The sequence below is a fragment of the Numenius arquata genome, chromosome 17, assembly GCF_964106895.1.
Source record: "Numenius arquata chromosome 17, bNumArq3.hap1.1, whole genome shotgun sequence".
NCBI classification, from domain to species: domain Eukaryota; kingdom Metazoa; phylum Chordata; class Aves; order Charadriiformes; family Scolopacidae; genus Numenius; species Numenius arquata.
The window spans coordinates 14,078,938-14,098,195 of NC_133592.1; positions in this window are offsets into that span (position 1 = coordinate 14,078,938).

Here is a 19,258-nt window from a genome sequence, read left to right on the forward strand (position 1 = left end):
AAGCACAGGCATATTCTCGTCCATAGCATAGCTCTTTATTTTAACCAGTTCATAGAATCATAGAATCATAGAATGGTTAGAGTTGGAAGGGACCTTAAAGATCATCTAGTTCCAACCCCCCTGCCATGGGCAGGGATACCTCCCACTAGAGTAGGTTGCTCAAAGCCCCATCCAGCCTGGCCTTAAACACTTCCAGGGATGGGGCATCCACAACTCTCTGGGCAACCTGTTCCAGTGCCTCACCACCCTCACAGGAAAGAATTTCCTCCTAATATCTAATCTAAATCTCCCCTCTTCCAGTTTAAAACCATTACCCCTTGTCCTGTCACTACACTTCCCGACAAAGAGTCCCTCTCCGGCTCTCCTGTAGGCTCCCTTCAGATATTGGAAGGCTTCTATGAGGTCTCCCCGGAGCCTTCTCTTCTCCAGGCTGAACAACCCCAGCTCTCTCAGCCTGTCTTCATAGGGGAGGTGCTCCATCCCTCTGATCATCTTCATGGCCCTCTGCTGGACCCATTCCAACAGTTGCTGCCTAACATCTAAGAAAACAATTCTCCCTTTGAGTAGAAATGGCAAGGCATATGAATTTTCACATACTTTGAGAGGGTATGTGTCTCTAGCACTCAAAGTCGAATAATTTTTTAATACTAGCAGTATCCAGGTGAAGTGCTTTAGTTCTGTGCTTCTTATGCTCCTGGTAAAAGAACATGTAGGCTGTAGTGAGTCCTGTGTTCCCCATTTGTCTCAACCATGTGAAATTGTAGGGCATTTGCTGTGACTGCATTATCTTCAGTTAGATGAATTTTACCTTTTTTTTTCCCCCTCAGCCATTGTTTCTTTTTCCTTCTATTCTTATTGTATTGATTTTCCTTGTATTCTCTTTTGGTAGCTTTGAGATCACTGAGCATACTGACAGTACAGTTTCTGCTTAAAGATACTTTTGGCATTTGCTAGAATTCCTGTGTTTATACCTATGTCATAACCATCTGTGAATGGTCCCCACTATTCATAGACCTGGTGTTGACTTGCATCATTAGCCCATCCTATATTTGTAATACATACAATATGTAATACAATATGTAATATATAAATTAATATTTGCAAGCCTTGGAAAGCACAGAAATTCTTGCTTGTAAAAGCAGTCAGCACGATGTTTTGTCCTGGGGCAGAAGATACATACAGTATTTCCATTCTCAATGTAAAAAAAAAAAAAAAAAATCTTAACAATTTCAGACTAAAAAACTGCTCTTTGGAAAGTCCTGTGATCACAATGCAAGAACCAGAAACCTATGGATCGGAAACATAGTGTCAACAGAACATCTAGTTCAAGACTAACACACTGCCTCCTCAGGGTCAAAATCACTCCTCACTCCATGCAATTATTTATTTGGTGTTCTCACACATCCACAGCTGTGGTGTGCCACAGTATACAGGTATGGTTTCTCCTACATACTCTGAAAGGCAAGCATCCTGATAAAAAATTACAAGGGAAGTTGGGGTTCACCTTAGTAATACAGATGTACACATAGTCAACCTACCCTCCTTTTTTGTGAGGGAGACTCTATCAGGTTGATCAATAGGTTTCCCTCCAGTTTTCTGGTGGTCTTGGATCTGCAGTCAGCTTCATTACCTTCCATAGGCATCTGCACTCTTGCTATTGGAAGGTCTAATCTTTTCTCTTACCTGATTTCATATGTTATTCTCCCTTTTCTTTTCCTTTTCTTTTTTCTACTTCTGAATCCACATTTTTGTAGCTATTCTATCTCCCTTTCTCTTCTAAAACTCCTTCCAAAGAAACAATCCACCATTTGCTTATTGGTCCTAGTTCTATGACATTCATATCCAAATTATGCGGTTCTGATCTGCTTACCTAGGCAATCTCAGCTTGATAAGGTGTTACTGATATAATTAGTGAGTTCCCTACCAAGACTCTGCACCCCAAAATTACCCTACAATTATCCAATTTATAACAGTTGCATATCATTTATCTTTTACTTTCCTTGAAAATAATCATTTTACTTTAGTCTTCATTCCCCTGCCTAGTTTCAAATGAGCACAAGGAGTTTTGTATCCTACCTGCAGAAATCTGCACACTGCTGCAAGACAATACGTTTCTCACACTCTGATGTGACCAGACAGCATCCTTGCCCTGGAATTGTCTCAGTCACTGTCGTGGTTCCCTGCACAGGCTTTGGCTGGTTATAAATCCTGATATCCCTGATGGATTTTTTGCTCACAGACTCCCTCTTATGGATTCAAGGAAAGAAATAATTTCTCACTCTGCATAATTTGTCATAACCAATCAGACTGTACTTTTTTTCTACTATCAGGAGACTTTAAAATTTTTTCATGGTTTTCAAATTCTGGTCTCTCTCATAACCTACCAGCACCTACAGAAAACCTGTATATTGGCAGTATAGTGTTTTTCCATGGTATAACCAAGTCTCAGTTCCTTCAAGATTTCAGTGCTCTGCACCTCTCCCCTTTCCCAAACTCTATGAAAAAAAGATGATCTTAACCTCCTCTTCCTTTGTCTTCCAAATATTTTATAAACCATTTCTATCTTGGCTAGAAGATCGGGAGGTGGTCTTTGCTACTGGACTGGACATGTGTCACACTGTGCTTTCAATGCTGTATCTAGGGGTTGTTTAGAATCATAGAATGAATCATAGAATGGTTGGAAGGGACCTTTAGAGGTCATCTAGTCCAGCCCCCTGCACAAGCAGGGACATCTTTAACTAGATCAAATTGCTCAGAGCCTCATCAAGCCTGACCTTGAATGTCTCCAGGGATGGAGCCTCTACCACCTCTCTGGGCAACTTGTTCTAGTGTCTCACCACCCTTATTATAAAGAACTTCTTCCTGATGTCTAATTTACACCTACCCTGCTCTAGTTTGAAACCATTACCTCTCATCATATCGCTACATGCCCTTGCAAACAGTCCCTCCCCAGCTTTCTTGTAGACCCCCTTCAGGTACTGGAAGGCTGCTATAAGGTCTCCCCGGAACCTTCTCTTCTCCAGGCTGAACAACCCCAACTCTCTCAGCCTGTCGTTGTAGGAGAGGTGCTCCAGCCCTCTGATCATCCTCATGACCCTCCTCTGGACCCACTCCAACAGGTCGATGTCCTTCATGTGCCAAAGGCTCCAGAGCTGGATGCAGTACTGCAGGTCGGGTCTCATGTGAGCAGAGTAGAGAGGGAGAATCGCCTCTCTTGATCTGCTGGCCACGCTTCTTTTGATGCAACCTAGGATGCAATTGGCCCTCTGGACTGCGAATGTGCATTGCCGGTTCATGTCCAGCTTTTCATCCACCAGTACCCCCAACTCCTTTTCTTCAGGGCTGCTCTCTATCACATCCTCCCCCAGCCTGTATTGATAATGAGGATTGTCCCGACCCAAGTGCAGGACCTTGCACTTGACCTGTTGAACCTCATGAGGTTTGCACCAGCCGACCTCTCTAGCTTGTTCAGGTCCCTCTGGATAACGTCCTTTCCCTCTGGCATGCCGACTGCACCACTCAGCTTGGTGTAATCCGCAAACTTGCTGAGGGTGCACTTGATCCCACTGTCTATATCGTTGATGAAAATTGCACTGATTTAATTCAGTTCCACACTATATCAATTAAGTGTAGGAACCAGTATACATGAGGCTTATCCACTATACATGAGCTTGGAAGTTAGTGCTGGTCTCATTTTTTAACCATTGTATGGTTTATTGAAGGATGGCAAGAGGCAGACTCTGTTTACCTTCCCAGATGGTGGTGTCTCATGCTGTAGAAAAGCACCTGTTGGTCTCAGCATCTGGAACATCCTCCCTGGAAAATCTTCTGGAAAGTAAGTTCAGTTTTCAGAACAAGCCACAGTTTGTAACTCTTTCAGCTGGGGACATTTAAGAAAAATGCAGAATACTGACATTATTCAGAAGGTCTGTAATGGTGCTTCAGGGATTTCACTGCTCAAAAAACTTTAAGAATATTCTTTATTTATTTCAAAATGACATTAGAGTATTATTCAATAGAATAGCTGAACAGGTACAAACCACAGCTCAGTGCAGTTTATATTGAGAGTAGCTGATTAAATCAGAGGGAAGAAAAGTGTTGCAATTAGGAAGAAAACACTCTCAGACACACTCATGATCACATCCATATCAGTCCTGGGTAATCAGCCTCACAGACCTTGGAGAAGCTGCTTCTTGCAGCAAATGTTATTCTACAGCACTGACTCTGTGCATATAGCAAAAAAAAATAATAATCCCACTGATCTAATTATTACAGAAAATTACCTGCCCCTCTTGACCTGTGGCCAGCAGTGCCAGTTCTGGTGGCGGTTTCTTCCTCCTCACTTAGGGACCACTTAGAGATTTTGTCATATATTCTCAAATGTGCTTTACACCATCTTCTTTCTTCAGTGGTTTGCAACTTCACACTAAATTAAAATTTACCTTATATGGCACATTTAAAAATGTTAGTTATTTTCCTGTGTTCACTTTGTTTACTGGTAGAAATGGTTTTGCTGCACTTGGAGGTCTGCATTTCTTTAACTGATTATTGCTGAATTGTTTAGAGCCCAGAAGCATCTGCTGTTCCCCCCTTCCCATTTTCTGATCCCATACATATACTCCTCTATGCATGTATTGCATGTATGCCTCTAGGCATGTATTCCTACACCAGGAGTTAGAGCAGAGTACAGGCACATGCTCTCTATCACCCTTTATTCTATATATTCTGCACATAGAATATAATTTACGTATCTATTCTGTATCCTACTTATTCAGAAAAAGAACCTATATCTCTACATCTATCTATATCTCCAGCATCATGGTAGTGGAGTTATCAATATTTAATTCTACAGAGAGTGACTACTTGTTAGTGGCAGCTGCATAAAAATATGTCTATACTGTAAGCCTCAGCAGAACTAAAACAAATCAGGCATAGTCACGCCATTACAAAAATTGCTGTTACAGCTAACCAAAAAAAAAAGTTCCCAGGAGGCAAGGCAACTTCAGACAAAGACAGCCAAGCACATATGTCTTTTAAACAGCACTGTGGCATATTCTGCAGCTCTCAGTCCATGCCAAAAAAATGACTTGAATGCTTTCTTCATTTTCTGGTGTCTGTAAAAACCTCATCCAGCTACGGAAAATACTCAAATACAGAATAATGGGAAGAGATATTTGATATAGTAATGATATCCATGAATTATATAGGCATGCACTGAAGAGCTCACTATGAGGTAAAATCCTTGGCATATGCAAATGTTCTGTAGGGAAAAATTATCATTAGACAGGTATGCTTTTTTACATGTGTAGAATTATTTCCAATTCCATCAGGCTGATAGGAAGATAAAAACTCACCAGAAACCCAGAAGATGTAGGTGTGGTGGAAGTGAATCAGCAAAAGCAAGTATTCACTGCAACATGTGTCCTTATTAGCATTTTTGAAGAATGAAAGTGAAAACTCACATAAAATACATCTATGATGTACTATTGAACAGATGTTGAAATGAGTCAGCAGCAGACCTGATCTTCATAGTTCCATAGGAGTGAAGAAAAAACATATGTGGCAGTTACTATAGTATTTGACATATAAAAAGGCATAGAATAGCCCAACAGTGCAGTGTAGGGTTCACCAGGTGGGAAGCACCATTCTGAAGCCTCCTCAGCAGTTAACTAAGGCAAATCTTACTTCATCCCATGCTCAGGGTCCCCTTAGGTCTGTTCCTCGTATCTTTTTCAAATCTGAGGTCAATACCAAATCCTGTCTCTGATATCTGCTGAGAGCACATGAGGCCAAGTCTTTCCTCTCGGGTGTCCTAATGGTTCACTTATCATCCACCAGATTGCATTTTGGATGTTTGAGATCCAAAGCTATCAGCTGTACTAAGAAGCTGTCTTAGGTCATCCCAGTCTCAGCTGCTGCCCAGGGACCCCTGATCCATGATTAGCTCCTTGCTGAGACCATAGCTTCATGATCACTGGAGTTTAGTGCTTCTCTCTGTGGGCTTCTCAGGTTTACTCTTTGATCAGTTCTTGCCTCTGAACTCTGCTAAGGGGGCATCTATGGACAAAACCTGTCCCTTTGTCTCTGCTGCCTTTACAGGGCCAATCCTCTGATGCCGACTTTCTGGAGACATGGTATGTCAAATCTCCCTTCATCATAGCGGGTGGGGGGGGTCATCCTGGATGAAACTAAGCTCCCACCTGCTGTCAGTGGTGTCAACTTCTGCATCTGCAGGGGTCACCTAAAAGGCAACTACTGACACAATCTCACACCCTCCTCAGAAGCCACAGGACATCAGTCAGCCAAGGATTGTTGTGTTGGGATTGCTGGAGGTTAGACTCTCACAGTCAGCAGCATGCAAGTGACAAAGCAAGCCTGAATGCATTGCTCAGGGGCTTTTCCAAAATTAAATCCTGCCTGTGAACTTCGCTTGAGGTCAGCTGAAGTCTCAAAGTTCTTTGAAACGCTACTCCAGGCTCACTGGATTGCAAAGGCAGGCCCTGAAGCAGCTTATGGCACATGAATGTTAGATTAATTGAAAGGTCGGTTCCTGGGAAACATTGCAAGTGCAAGACAAGGTACCAATTGAAGCTTTCAGAGTAGAGGAGAAATAGATAAATATACAAACACGCACACATATAATGATATACACACATACATGCATGCATACATACCTAGAATCATAGAGTATCTCAAGTTGGAAGGGATCCCTAAGGTTCATACGCATACATACATATTTATAAAAGACAAAAAAACCTAATCTGACCACAAAGGCATCATTTTTCTCAGATTTAATTTGAGATAAAAAAATATGCTCCTGCTTGATTACCTTGTATAAATTAGGATAATTTTATTTAAAAGTAAGAAGACAGACAAGCCGGCACCAAACTTTTGATCCTTTGTGCTGAACCCAGATTCATGCAGTTACGCAGCTGCAGCAGGGCTCCAGACCTGTCTTAAGAGTTCTGGTTCGCAATTTTAGAAGGAAAGACAAAAGCAGCATGACCACAGAATTTTCTAGCTTTTTTAAAACTATAAAAAAGTTTACAATGAATGCTACTGCCCAGGATGGCTGGTGGGATGAAGTGAGATGAAAGGTTGGTGGGATAAGAGCCATAATCAGCTAAACAAGAAAAATGTGCTGCATTAAAAGGATGGTAAACAGAACTCACATCTTTTAAAGCTCTGAGGGTGCACAGAGCTCAGTTAGGCAAATACTCAGAGGGACTCTTCAGCAGAAGTGATACCAGCACAGAGGCTAATGTAACTGCATTAAAAACTTCCATGCTGGCACACACAGAAGGAAGGGAGGCCAGTTACACAGAATAGAAGCTTGTAACTGCAAAGAGTAGCAGGAGGAAAAGACTTCCTCCAAAAACTGAAGTGCCCTTGCAGAACCACTTAACTGCTTTGCAGAGTGAAGAAGCAAAACCTACTGTATCAGGAGAGGTGCTGGAGCTGACTAAGACTACCCAATCTGCTCCACATATAACAACCAGTGCAACTAAGAAAAGGCAATGAGTGATGCTTGTAGGCAACTCTCTTCTGAGAGGTACAGAGGCACCCATTTTCCAGCCTGGTGCACTCTCTAGGGATGTGTGGTGCTTGCCGTATCAGGGATGTCACCAAGCAATTACCAAACCTTGTGCAGTCCTCAGGCTATTATCCACTGCTGCTCTTCCACGTGGGCACCAGTGATGCAGATTGGAGCAGCCTGAAGACTAAGAAAGATTACAAAGCCCTGGGAGGAGCAGCCAGAGACTGAGAAAAAAAGGAAGACTAGAGAAAATGCAGGCCCTCTCCGGAGGGAAGTGGGAGACCTGGTCACCTGGGATATGGACAAGGCTGAGGTAATCACTGACTTTTTCGCCTTCACTGGCAAGTGCCCTAGCCAAACCGCCCAAGTCACAGAGGGCAAGGGCAGGCACTGAGAGAATGAGGAACCACCCACTGTAGGAGAAGACCAGGTTCAAGACCACATAAGGAACCTGAAGATGCACAAGTCCATGGGAACAGATGGGATTCATCCACAGATCTTAAGGGAACCAGTGAATGAAGTTGCCAGGCCACTATCCATCATGTTTGATAAGTCATAGCAGTCTGGTGAATTTCCCGCTAACTGGAAAAGGGGAAACATAACCCCCGTTTTTAAAAAGGGGAAAAAAGGAAGACCTGGGGAACTACAGGCCAGTCAGTCTCACCTCTGTGCCTGGCAAGATCATGGAGCAGATCCTCCTGGAAACTCTGCTAAGGCACATGGAAATAAGGAGGTGATTGGTGATGGGCAACATGGCTTCACTAAGGGGAAATCGTACCTGACAAATTTTATGGCCTTCTACAATGGCATTACAGCGTTGTTGGATAAGGGGGAGCAACAGATGTCATCTACCTGGACTGAAGCAAAGCATTTGGCACTGTCCCACATGACATCCTAGTCTCTAAATTGGAGAGACATGGATTTGATGGACCACTCGGTGCATAAGGAGCTGGCTGGACCGTCACACTCAAAGATTCGTGGTCAACATAAAATGGTCCAGAAAGCCAACTGTACCCTTGTTGCATCAAAAAAAGCATGGACAGCAGATCAAGGGAGATGATTCTTCTACTCTGCTCTTGTGAGACACCACCTGAAGTACTGCATCCAGCTCTGGGGCCCACAACACATTCAAAGGACATGAACATGTTGGAGTGAGTCCAGAGGAGGGCCACAAAGATGATCAGAGGGCTGGAGCACCTCTGCTGTGAGGACAGGCTGAGAGAGTTTGGGTTGTTCTGCCTGGAGAAGAGAAGGCTCCAGGGAGACCTTATAGCAGCCTTCCAGGACTTAAAGGGGGCCTACAGGAAAGCTGGGGAGGGACTCTTTATCAGGGAGTGTAGTGATAGGACAAGGGGCAATGATTTTAAACTGAAAGAGGGGAGATTAATATTAGATCTTAGGAAGAAATTCTTTACTGTGAGGGTGATGAGCCACTGAAACAGGTTGACCAGAGAAGCTGTGGATGTCCTGTCCCTGGAAGTGTTCAGGACCAGTCTGGATGGGGCTTTGAGCAACCTGGTCTAGTGGGAGGTATCCCAGCCCACAGCAGGGTGGTTGGAACTAGATGATCTCTTAGGTCCCTTCCAACTCTAACCATTCTATGATTCTTGATCCTATACATTACACTTATGTGGGGGGTGTGTATTGCCTACAAGCACATGTATGCACTGTTTACTTTTATGCATCGAGTGTGCATGTATCACCTGTGTGTGCACACATTAGAGGGGTGGGTGCACTGCTGATGATGTGCATTGTGAGTGCACTCATGTACTCTGTGTGTGTGCACTGTGTGTGGTGACACTGTGTTTATGTATTTGTATCCTCTGCATGCATTATGGGAGTGTACACCATGCGTGTGAATGAACTGAGTTGTGTGTGTTTGTCTTGTGCGCATTACATCTGTGTATTGCATTTGTTTGCGTGAACCTGCATTATTTGGGCAGAGTGTATGGGCACAGGATTGGTTTGTTTGTTGTGTGTTTGTGTACGTGCACTTTGGGAGTCTGTGTGCGCAGTGTCTGTATGTATTTGTAAAAAGGCATGGGACTGCCAAAAGCTCGTGAGTGGGCTGCTGCATCCCTGGGTTTGTCCTGGGAGCAATGAAGACCTGCTGAAAAGACTGGGAGAAAGGCCTCGCTGGCCAGCATTGCGTGTTTTGCCCCAGTAACCCTGTCTCGTTCCAGCTTCACCAGCCATAGCTATCTGGATGTTTCTCCTCTCCTGCCCCTGCTGTTGTTGGTCGCTTGAGCAGAGCTGAGGAGCAGTGAGGCTGGTGGTGAAGAAACAGAGAGGGAGGCTATAGAGCGGACGGGAGAATGGCTACACGTCCGGACTGCAGCAAGCAGTTCAAGTAGCCAACCCACCTGGTTTTCCTTGAGCATATTCACAGTGGTGAGCAGCTGTGTACATGCGGGAGCTTCTACAATTTCTCTGACCGTAGCTCCATTGCCAGCACAGTCCATGCAGGCAAGTGGCTGCACACATGTGTGGACTGAGGCAGGATGCTCAGCTGTGCAGATGGTCGATGGGGAATAATCATGTGGCTACAGGTCACATGGCATATGCCTTACTGGTGCTTCCATGCTGGGTAAACATCACCTGGTGCACAAGAAGCAGAGGCTGCACTGGTGTCTACAGTGAGGGAAGGGCTTTTGACCTGTCACAGATCTGGCTACGCAACACTGTGTGCATGCTGGTGAACAGCTGTACAGCTGTGGGGAGTGTGTCAAAGCCTTCAGGGTTGGTCTTGCCACTGTGTGGTCAATGGCAGTGCCACTTGGAGGAGAAACCCTGCCTGTTCCTGCTGTGTTCATTGTCAAAGCTGGAGTAGCTCATGCCAGCATAGGCGATGGAATGGCTTGTGCTGGTACAGTAGCAAAGCGGCTTGTGGGATTTGAGTAGCAGCAGTGTATGTCATATAATACCAACTCCTGCACCGATTTTAATAAGAAACCACCCCTGCAACACATACAGGAATATTGACAATAAAATAATGATTTCAAGGAAGTAACATTCATTTCGAAATCCAAAAGGTTTCCATCCCCTAGCTCTGATGGTGTCAATTTGGCATAAACATTAAAGGGTGAAGTAAACTTTCCTCAGGTAAAATCAAAAGCGTAATTAGTAATAGAATCCATTACATGATGCCCGAGATATGCAGGTAAAACCATTATCCAATTTATCATACTATAGATCTGTATCCTGAATTAAGGAATAGGGCTGAGTGTGGCTTGAAGGTTTGCTTGACATAACTAAGCCACTCTTAGCATAAACATGAGTTAGCAAATACTGTGAGTGTTTTGTTTTTTAGGCATGTATGCATGTAGCCATTGTATCGGTCAGCACAAATGTAACTTTGTAAGAGGAAATTGTCCCTGAGAACAGGATGCTATAGGACAATGTAACCTTGCAGGAAGAACTTATCTCTGAGAACAGTGGGCCCCAAGACCAATGAGTCACCAATGACCAAACCAGTCACGATAACAATGAGTTCTTGGAAATATAATTAATATGTTAATTAATTCTTGGAAATCGCATAAATATGTATGTATAGTGTATATACGTTGTGAAACTAACTCTGCCTGGCACGCACATTTGGAGGAGCGATCCCCTGTGCGTCCAACGCTGCAATAAAGAATACCTGCTTAATAGTCATCCCAACTACTAAGTCCTGTTTTCGGCCTTTCACGGCATCAATTCCAAACCACAGCAGAATAGCACATTTAAACCACCGCATACAAACACAAAGAGCAACTAAACCATGCAACATATTTGGCAGGTTAAGCAGTGTTGCACCAATTAACTTTAAACAAACCTCTCTAAAGAAATGATATAACATTTTGCTTTAAAACGGCATGATGTGAGCTGTCTGTTTTAATTTCTGAGCAGGCTGGAATTCTACCTATTCAGGCAATCTGTCAGGGCCCCGGTCATGCCCCACATTGGGTGCCAGTAAATCTGTCGTGGTTTGAGCTGGACTGGCCAGTTAAACGAACGGTGGATGCTCTCCCCCGCCTCTCCCTTGAAGGGAGAGCAGGAAGAGAAAGAGAGGAGTTTAAAAGGAAACTAAACTACTTAAATGAAAATATTAATAACATAATAAAAAGAAAATAATGAAATATATACATTATATACAAAACCAGTATCAAGCTCTCAGGATGATGATCACATCACTGGCAGCACTGGGAAAGTCCCAGACTGGACCTGGCGATGGACAGGAACTGGATTCTGGATCTGGAATCAGGAACACATGGATTGGGATCAAAGGCAGATGAACAGACAGAGTCCTCCACGGACGCTGGCCATTGAAGAAAGAGGCTGACCCTTTGCTCCCTCAGCTTTTAAACTGAGCATGGGGCAGATGGGATGAAATACCATTGTCCTGGCTCTGGCAGGCATGGGGTTAACCCTCCCTAAGATCTCACAGAGACACAGGTATTCCATCCCAGGTGAGCCATGCCCAGCCTGTAGCGGGAGCAGGAAGTCATATCTTGGGAGAGGGCTGGAGTGTCCCGGGTCTGGTCAGTGAGCGGTGGTATCATAACCATGTTTGTATATTCCTCTCTCAGTGCTATCGTCGTTGCTGTCTGAGGCTAAAGCACGACAACCATGTTGGTCAGGTTTGGGTCACCTGTCCCTTCCGCTCCTCCCTGCAGGTGCGACCCCTCTACGCTTCTCTGCTTCTCACCCTCCGATGGGGCATGTAACAAAGTGAGCTGAGCTTGGTTGCTTTAGAAATAAGTATAAGCATTCCTTGGCATAAACTATAAACATAGGTCTTATCACTCTGGAAGCAGATACTGTCTGAAAAATATGCTCTTAATTTTAGAGAGTTCAGTTAGTTAGAAGAAGTTTAGCTGAAAAGTAAGATTACTGAACAGAAAATTAGTTCTCTTTTACCTCAAACTCTTCACTTGCCACTTTTCCTTTTATAATCTCTAAGTCACTCCAGCTTTCCATCTTGTTTAACATTGATTATTTTTATCCTGACTGCTCTTGCTTCTCCTCTCTGGGTTTTCAGCTCATTCCATGGTGTCAGCTTCACGTCCTTGGAGCATAATGCTAGACATACCCCTGGGGCCAGGCTGTCATGCACTGCAGCTGCCACAAATGCAGTTTGGTCATTATGCAGGGTTTGGCTATATCCTGGCTTTACAAGGCCGAGGCTAACAACTTTCTCCACCCCAGATATGATCCTCCACCGTCATTTGTCCTGCATTCTTCTGAACGATACCATTTCCAATTTTACATTATCCTTTAAAAGCTCTCACAACACAAGGCTTCCACTGCTAATGACTGAATGTCCCCGTAGAGGTGAGAATCATTGTGTCATGCCCCATATCTCTGTATCCCATGACTTGGCATCCTGTTGAAAAAATGTTTGACTGAGGGAAACCTCAATCCATCCCACTCCTACCTCATTGCCAGTGCCAGCAACAGATGCCCAGAGCCTGGAGAAGGATCACAGGTCAGCAGGAGAGCACCTGGAGTAAAGCACAAAGGAATTCCAGCCACTCCAGCCCTTAAGTCAGCTTCATCAGGAGCCCAACTTAAATGTCTCTATGCAAACGCATGTAGCATGGGGAACAAACACGGAGTTAGAGACGTAAGCACGCTTGCAGGGTTATGATCTTATTGGCATCACAGAGACATGGTGGGATGGCTCCTATGACTGGAGTGTTGGAATGGAAGGATACAGGCTCTTCAGGAAGAGCACGCAGGGGAGATGGGGAGGGGGTGTCGCCCTCTATGTCAATGACCAGCTGGAGTGCATGGAACTCCACCTGGGGATGCGTGAGGAACCAACCAAGAGCTTACGGGTCAGGATTAAAGGGAGGGCAGGGACAGGCGATGTTACAGTGGGAGGCTGCTCCAGGTCACCCAACCAGGCAGTCTGAGCAGATGAGGCCCTCTATAGACAGAGGCAGACTCAAACACACATAGGCAAACACAGGCAGCCTCATGTTCACAAGCCCCGAGCCTCATGTTCACAAGCCCTGGTCCTCATGGGAGACTTCACCCACCTCAGTATCTGTTGGAGGGACAATACAGCAGGGAATAAGCTATCTAGGAGGTTCCTGGAGTGCCTTGATGATGCCTTCCTTCTCCAAGTGATGGAGAAGCCAATGAGGAGAGGTGCTACACTGGACCTTGTTCACAGGTCCCACGTTTTCCCTGGTCTTCCTTTTATCATTGACATATACGTAGAAGTTTTCTGTTTTCTTGTTGTCCTTGACATCCCTGGCCAGACTTAACTCTATCTGGGCTTTAGCTTTCTTAACCTGATCCACAACTGCTCGGACAATTTCTCTGTATTCCTCCCAGGCTACCTGTCCTTGCTGCCACTCTCTCTAGGCTTCCTTTTTCTGTCTGAGGTTGTCCAGGAGGGCCTTGTTCATGCATGCAGCCCTCCTGGTGGTTTTGCCTGACTTCCTCTTTGTTGGTATGCATCGCTCCTGAGCTTGGAGGAGGCGATCCTTGAACCTTAACCAGCTTTCATGGGCCCCTCTTACTTCCAGGGCTTTATCCCATGGTACTCTGCTAAGCAGATCCCTGAAGAGGCCAAAGTCTGCTCTCCCAAAATCCAGGGTAGCGACCTTGCTGTGCACCTTCCTCGCTGCCCTAAGGATCTTGAACTGCACCATCTCATGGTCACTGTAGCCAAGGCTGCCCTTGAGCTTCATATTCCCCACCAGCCCCTCCTTGTTTGTGAGAACAAGGTCCAGCATAGCACAGGGTTCCCCTCCCCTGGCAACTTTAGTTTAATACCATCTTCACAAGCTTGGCAAGGCTTAGACTGCAGATGCTCTTCCCCTGCTCTGACAGATGGACCCCATCAGCATCAGATCTTGTTTCTCAAAGCGGGAACTATGGTCTAAGTAGCCCAGAACCCCTGGTTGTGGCACCAGTCCTGTAACCTTTCCTGACTCAACAGATTCAACTGGCCCCCTTCCCTTTGACCAAGAAGACCAATGAAAGAACTGCCTGCGCTCCAGAGTCCTTTACCACTGCTCCCAGGGCTCCGTAGGGTTGCCTTCAGTTACATGAAGAGAAATAACTGCTGCTGGGATGTGATTTTTCTGACCTACTCCATGGGCTTTGGGATGAGATCCATTTTGGCCATGAAATGCCTGTTTCTTTCTACCGACTATGAAGGAATTCTAGGGTTACCAGCTGAGGCACATCAAACCAATGTCCAAGCAAAGGAAACAGATACGTCTAAAATCCATCTGGCAGACATTGACTAGCCACTTCCTTTCAGTGATCAGTACTGGGACCAATGTTATTTAAAATCTTCATTAGCAATCTGGATGAAGAATGGAGTGCATGCTCACTGAATTGGGGAGAGGTGCGGACGGATCTGCTGACACAGCAGAGGGCGGGGTTGCTCTTCAAACAGACTTCAATTGGCTAGTGAATTGTGCTATCAGGAACCTCATGTAAAAGGACAGGCTGAGAGAACTCATAAAATAATTGGATAATTCAGGTCTGAGAGGACCTCTGGATCCATTATCTGACCACTTATAGTGAAAAACAGGTTTCCACATATCTGATTGGAATTATCCACAGTCCAACTTACATCTGTTACCTCTTGTCCTACCTCTGTGCAAGTGCGATACTTAACCAAAGTTTTGGATGAGAAAACGTTGCCATGTCCAAATAAGGCCATAAAACTGTTCCTAAACCTTGTGTGATTCTGTATTTCTCAGCTTTGGCCTCTGTCACCTTTGAGAAGAAAAGAACCCAGGTGCATAGTGCAGAAGGCCAAAGCACAACCATAGGCTGGGATAACAAGACCTGTTGCTTGTGGTCTAAAAGCATTGTCACTGTCATTCACTGACAAGAGAAGAAGCAGTACCTCTATCCAACACGATGATTTGTTTGAGGTGGTTCTCAACTTTCCAATGATGCCTTCTTCTTGATGGGAACATCTATCAAGCATCCCTTTGGGGCAGGACAGCTGTTCCTCAAGTTTGAGGGTCACGAGGAGTGTCCAGAATACTCTAAAGAGTTCTTGTGCAGTACTTGTGCTTTGCTTCTTCCTTATCTCTGTGACGTGGCTTAGTGCCTTCCTTACCTCTGTGGCATGGCTAAATCTCCTCAAACCAAGAGTGCACCGAATGTGGGCTCAGTTCCATGGCTTGGCACGCTCCAATCTTCTCATGGAGCCTGCCCCTGTTCTCCCCACCTTGTCCAGCTGCCCTGTGTATTAGTCACCACAGATGGCTCAGATTCTTCCTATTTCACGACTGAAGAAATTGTGGCTGTGCATGTGGCACAGCAGTTGGCAGGTGTGCATCCAACATACTCTAGGAGTGGTCTAGATAAGCCCCTCTAAGAAGCTGTACCACGTGGTTAGATGAGAGAGCTCTGCAGCAACATATTACTCGGAAATTTCTGGCACCTCATTTGAGTCTGCTCAGTTGTGGTGTGAGTTACATTGCTCCTCCTTTTTTCCAGGTGAGATAAAGAAAGTGGCAGTGGACTATGAGAACATACAGTTGGACATTCCGTATTGTCAGCAAATAGTGAAGAGCTGTGTTCTTTCTGTGCTAGTGTGTGCTACTGTGCTATTTCTCTTGCATCATCACGAATAGAGAATGACTTTATTTTAAAGGATCTTGGCATTCTTGCTCTTTGAGAGAAAAAAATGACAATGAAATTTTCCAAAAATTTTCTACAAAATCTGAACAAATCTAGATATGTCGTACAAGTACAGCTCACTGTAAGTTCATTGTTCTTCCAGTGCTACTTAGAGTTGCTTTTAAATCCCTTTTAAGGATTATCAAACTGAGCCCTGCTGGCCTGCCGTGACCTGCCAAGCCATTAGATATGATCTGCAGCAGTGCAAGTTTTCTGTATCGTTATTTGCTACTGCTCAGGGGTGCTGGCAATATATATAGTAACGCTCCCACTAGGCAAGGAATAGTCCTTGAAGGGCATTGCCATAAAGAGGAAAAGGACCAAAGTAATGGCAGGGGTGATAATGTTCGTCCCATGCTCTGGCCATGAAGCTGACGTGCAGAAACACAAAGGCATTGCTGAGAGCAGACCCTTTTTGCTGCCCGCATGGTGTCAGTGTAGTTTGCCTGAAGGAAAGCGAATGGAGGGTCACTGAGTTCCTCCACACTGCAGGTGTGGCCATTCGACTCCTAGAAAAGAATTTAGGGATGAAACCAGCTCTGAACAATTTGCTCTCCACTCAGGGATAGTCAAAGCAAAACAACTCCACTGAAATCGGCAGCCAGAAAGCCAGGCTTATAATGTGCCTTCCCTTGTCTTTGCCTCCATTGATTTCTTCATTAGTAAAGTCTCCTGACTGAGTCTGTTAATTCTCGTACCTGCAAACAGGCTGGCAATGTTACTAGCCCTAACAGATTATATACTGTGCAGCTTGTTTTAGCAAGGGGCTAAAGCAAGAGTTTCTGTCTCTGTCACAGAGAAAATTGGTCATATTGGAAAAAGAAATCCTTCCAGCCCATTCTGGCTGTGTCCACCAGTTTCCAAAGTGAGTCTATTAGCTTCTGCAGTCCTTGTCTGATGAGGTCACGTCCTTCTTAGCTCATCCTTGGTATCAAATTGACATTTTCCAGTTAATTTCATACTTGGTTTTGCTTGCTTTGGGTTTATGCATGCTCATTTGCTGATTTTGTTTTCCATTTTACCATTATTCAAGTTAGATGGGACTAGTTTTATATACAGAAGAATTTAGGCATCTTTCATAGGGTTTCACCTCAATCACATTCTTATGGTGGAGATTGCCAAAACATTTAATAAAATCTTAGTATTTCCATTGTTTTGTATATAACTTGAAAAGCATCTCTTAGAGGGCGGATGAAAGACCAGATGGATGCAGCTCCCCTGTCTGTGGTACTTCCACGTCTTGAGCGAGACAAAAAATCTCTGAAGTGTCATCTCAGATAAACATGGTACAGGAGGATTGAGGTAAAATTACAAAGCCTCTGTCTAGTGGGGTGTGCTCCTTCTGAAGCCAGCACTGCTCAGTGGTTCCATCAGTGGCCTAGGTTGTGGAGCTGGCTCTTTACAGACGCCTCTAGCGAAGGAACCCATTCCTCCCATGTCCAGGTTTGAGGTTAAGGCAGTACCTAGAAGAGCTAAGTCTTCTGCAGAGGGAGAGATCCTTGGGGAAGAGAGTGATGATGATAACAGGTAACATTAACTGCTGATTCTGGTAGTGGTTTGCGCCTTTTCCTTTTTTTCATTACTGGTGGGTGCCGAGAGTCCAGGTCACAACAGGATGCCCAGGACAGTAGAGTGCACCTTCTGTGCCTCCATCACAGCAAGACTCCAGGCCTCATTTTGGAACAAGATTCCAGGAGAGCTCAGTGCCACAGACTGCAGCTGATAGTGCTGAGGCACGTTTTTCCCCTGCACGCCATTCCCTGGAGTGTAACTCTCCACTCGTACGAGCCAGTTAGCGCAGAAGGGAGTCAAAACCCGCGGCGGCGCCTCAGCCCCGGGCGGCGGCACTGGCGCGGATTCCGCGGGGACTGGCCCCAGCCGCCCGCCGTAGCTCCCCGCCCCTCGGGGCCGCCGCGGGAAGCGAGAGCTGGTGGCGGGGGGCCGGTAGCGGGCCGGGCTGGGGATGTGACCCGGGGAGCGGGGCTGGTGCGGTCCCGGGGGTGGCGGAGCGGGGCTGCGTGGTGTTCCGGGGCTCGAGGAAGCGGGGCTGGGGGGCTACCGGGACGCGGGGGAGCAGAACGGGGCTTCACCTGCGGCCGGTCTTCCCGGCCCTTAGCAGCGGCCGGGTGCCCCGGCAGCAGCCCCGGCAGCCGCCGCGGGGAGGAGGCAGCCTTTTCGTGGAGGAGGGAGGCGAGCGGCAGAGCCGGGCCGGGGGGCGCTGCGCTGCCCAGCTGGCTGGAGGGGTGCCCGGGAAGGCACGGGGCTGTAGAGCAGCCGCACTAGGGCGGAAGCCGGCCCCGGTGCCGGGGCACATCTGCGCAAGCAGCTTCCGTCCCTTCCTCGTGGTCCCGAGGGAAGTGCGTGTGGGTTCGGGAGGGGGTCAGAGGTGGTCCCCTGGGGCTGTTAACTGACCCTTGCAAGGGGGACGGCTGCTGTCACCCTCCCTGCGCCTTGCTGAGCCTCTGGCTCTTCGTTTTCCCCTGTGGGCTCCTTACACAACACACAGGCCTGCAAGGGTAGCAGTAGAGGCCTGAGCTGAAGAGCAGAAACCCAAATATTTGCAGCCTGTAGAAAACGAAGGATGTGAGCCTTATAGTGAGGCGATGCGTTGGAAAGCCTCTTTCACTCAGCAGATAGCAGGTTCCTGGGACAAGACTATGTGGGGCTTCTCATTGGCTTCATAGGTAGATGAGATGTAAAATTGGTCTTTAAAGGAAAAAAAAACCAAACACTTTTTGTGCAGTTTAGTCAGGTTCCTTCATTACAAGTTCCTGATGAAAGGCTTCTGCGTTGTACCTGCAGGAATGGGCTTTGCATTCCCTGGATGCCACTCTTTTTCCTGTGAGATGCAGAGCTGCAAGCAGGCAAACACCATGGATGCAGTGAGAGCTGTGGTGGCTCTGCTGGTGTGAGTGGGTGCATGATCTCCTGAAGGTCTTACTGCTGCAGAGATAGCCACTCTCCACCCACGCTAGCCACTGCCTCCAGAAATAAAGAGGGTGCAGCCCCAGCCCTGTTGCCATGACTAGTGCAGCAGGGAGCCCAGGCATCCCTCAGGTGCCCTGGCTGCTGTCTTTG